Consider the following 3,195-nt stretch of genomic DNA (forward strand, 5'->3'; position numbering starts at 1 on the left):
TTCTTGTCGGTCTGACGTGTAAATCAAATATTATATAGAATGTTACTATCTAAGCTATAACTCAGATGACTTGATGATACAGTAGACAATCTTAACAAACTAAATATGTATAATTGTGGAACTTTGATGTAGTAGATGATCTTAACGAAATGGATATGCATGATTAAGGAAAATCACATCAAATCTAGAGAAATATAATACAATTTTTATGACAACACTAATCCATCCAAGACTATATGCAAAGAAAGAAGTAATAGGAAAGTTTGTAGGAGTTGTATTAAATTGTGATTATATGCTCTAACCATATGCCAGTTAAATTGACTTGATTATTTTGTAGGAGAAATTTTAACTCACGTGGGAGTGAAGAAAGATGTGTTATGGTTGAAGCAACATGATGCGTCGAGTAAGAATATTTTGACCTAAGATTAAGTTAAAATCTGGTTAAAATAACCAAATTCATTTTCTGTGTGAATAGAGAATATAGAATGCTATTTGCTTAAAACTTTTTTTTGACCTTTTCTTTTTTTCTATTTTTTGATGTCTTTCCATAATGTTCATTATCGTTTTTTTAACATATCATATATTTTTACATTATTTAATTTGAAATAATTTTTTTCATTTTGAAACGTTGTATTGAAATAAATAACGAACAAACAAAAATATTTGCAGAATTGATAATACTATTAACTTTGGAAAAACATTTATTTTTATACGTTTTTATACATCAGTTATATTGTCAAATATAATAATAATTTTGTATAAAAAATCTTTAAAATATTAACCGCAATCAAACCACATTGAAAATTCTTTTCATATTAAATAATAATCAAATTATCGAAATTGAATTGCATTTTCATGCAAATATTTTTTAAACCGTGGTTTGGTGAAAAAAAGATATTCCCATACATATGTTCGCAGATTATGTGACAAAATTTTAAAAATTCCAATAAACGGATTTAATTTTATACTTCAATCCATTGAAATTTTTAATCAAGTTAAGTGCTACTCTTATGGTTTACCGTGGAACCATAAAAATAAAAATCATAATTTTAGAACTAATCCCAAAATAAGCTAACACAGCTAATTGTGTAATAAGCTTTATGTAATCCTCTTTTTATGTACTGCATTGAGTCCTGAAACATGCTGCACATGTTGCAAAGAAGGATATAATGCTTAAATAATTATTTGCCAGCTATTTAAAAGATATTAAAAATTTCGACCGGAATGCGCAAAAAATTCTGAGAAAAAGAACCAAACTAAGTGTTGATGAGAATGAGATTTTCTGTGTAAGAAGAGTAAATTATATGAATTATTTACAAAATAAATTAATTAAAAACTTTATAGAAAATTTGTAATTACTTCTTGTTCTATTCACTACGTTTGTGTTGGATTCTGAAGCATTTTTACTTAATAGTATCTGTGACTATTTGATAATCCACTGTAATAAGAGCTGCGTTGAATTTTGATAATAAGTTATTCAGATGATTTTATAGAAGTATAGAGAGAATGCAATTCTGCATTAGTGTGCGCTTCCATAGAATCAAACAATTTCAGCGTACTGTATTTGATATACTTTTGCATACTTTCGACTCTCAAGTCGTTGTGTATGTCTTCATTTTTGACATGGTATATACTACGTTGTTCAAAAACTATACGTAACATAATAAAAAAAAATGCATTTTAAGCTATAAACATGGTTTTAATTTTTAGTATAGTCATCAGTATATCTCTTTGTTTTTATTCAGGACTAAGATGTTTAACCAAAATTTTACTCATAAAAATAAAACCATAAAACCAAACTAATAAATGTTTGGCCTCTTATTTCTTATTTTTGTATGCAGAACTCAAACTCTATTTGGAGTCGAAGACTCAAATTAAATAAATTAAATATTATGTTAGTAAGACCAAGTCTGAACAATAACAAACAGACAATTAACACTTCTTGTCTGATTTCTGAACACGAACTCATCACGATGTCTACAATCCCAGTTTACATCACTTCTTAATCTCTTGTTTTGATTCGAAATCATGGTCGTAAATCCAAGTCTCATCCATTGTTAAAAAATCATTTTTATCCATTCTTAACCGTGTCTTATGTAGGTATTATTTGTTATATTATCTGTTATATTCTAATACCTGGATTATGTTTATTCGAAAAGACAAACTGCTTAAAATTTACTATTTAAAACATTTTTTTACTTATATATATAATAATATCATATCAAGAAAAGAATATTCACTTAAGTTCATCAATTCTTTTTTGCATATAAAAAGTTTTGGCTCTCTTACATTTTCGAAATGTTCAGAAAGTGGCATTATGTTAAACGTATTCATTAGGATTTTCTACAAATCAACAAAATAAAAGCCTTGACTTTGTTACTTTTACTTTGACTTTTTGTTATTGAACAAAATTTTGTTATTCTGAATAGATTTTTCTAATTACATTTCCCTCAAGATACTATTTTTATATATCCTAATATACACACAGAAATGGCTCCTCACACATATGCCATTGTATTGGGCGCGTTTCAAATGGTCTGATTAAATTTTAAAAATAATTTTTGAATTTAAAAATACGCAGTTTCTTTTATTTTTTAAAATCATTTTTATCTTTTCTTTTTCTCTCATAAAATATTGTCGCATTTTTCGGTACATTAAATTAATGAGATATGGGAACAAACTCAATGCTTTTGCAGACGTTTAAAGATCGCCATTGACTTTTGAAATTGGGCGTTAAATTTTTTTTTTTCATATAAGTGTCTTTTCAAATGTTTTTTCGCGTTTTCGTTTTTTATAAAAATTTTTTAATCTAATTTTATTGTCTGTGCAACGTATTAAATATAAGGTTTTAAGGTTATTAACCATTTAAAATTTTTGTAAAAATATATTAAAAGTCTTTAAAAATTCCAATTAATACATTTTATCAATTTTATTTAATAATAAATTATTTCAAATTGATTAAATTAACAATTTTAATTAAAAATTTAAACACTGAATGCATTTAGAATAATGTTTGCTGAAAAAATAAATGTAAAATTCTGTTTTGTCTAAAAACCAAATTGCACAAACTTAGAACTCAGCAGACTATCATAACTTAATTTGTACCGCACATATATCAAACAGTCATATAACTCTGCTCAGCACTCTACAATCAACATCAAACACACTTAAGCCACATTAATTCATTTCGTCTAT

Source organism: Teleopsis dalmanni, chromosome 2 (genome assembly GCF_002237135.1).
Source record: "Teleopsis dalmanni isolate 2A chromosome 2, ASM223713v2, whole genome shotgun sequence".
NCBI classification, from domain to species: Eukaryota; Metazoa; Arthropoda; class Insecta; order Diptera; family Diopsidae; genus Teleopsis; species Teleopsis dalmanni.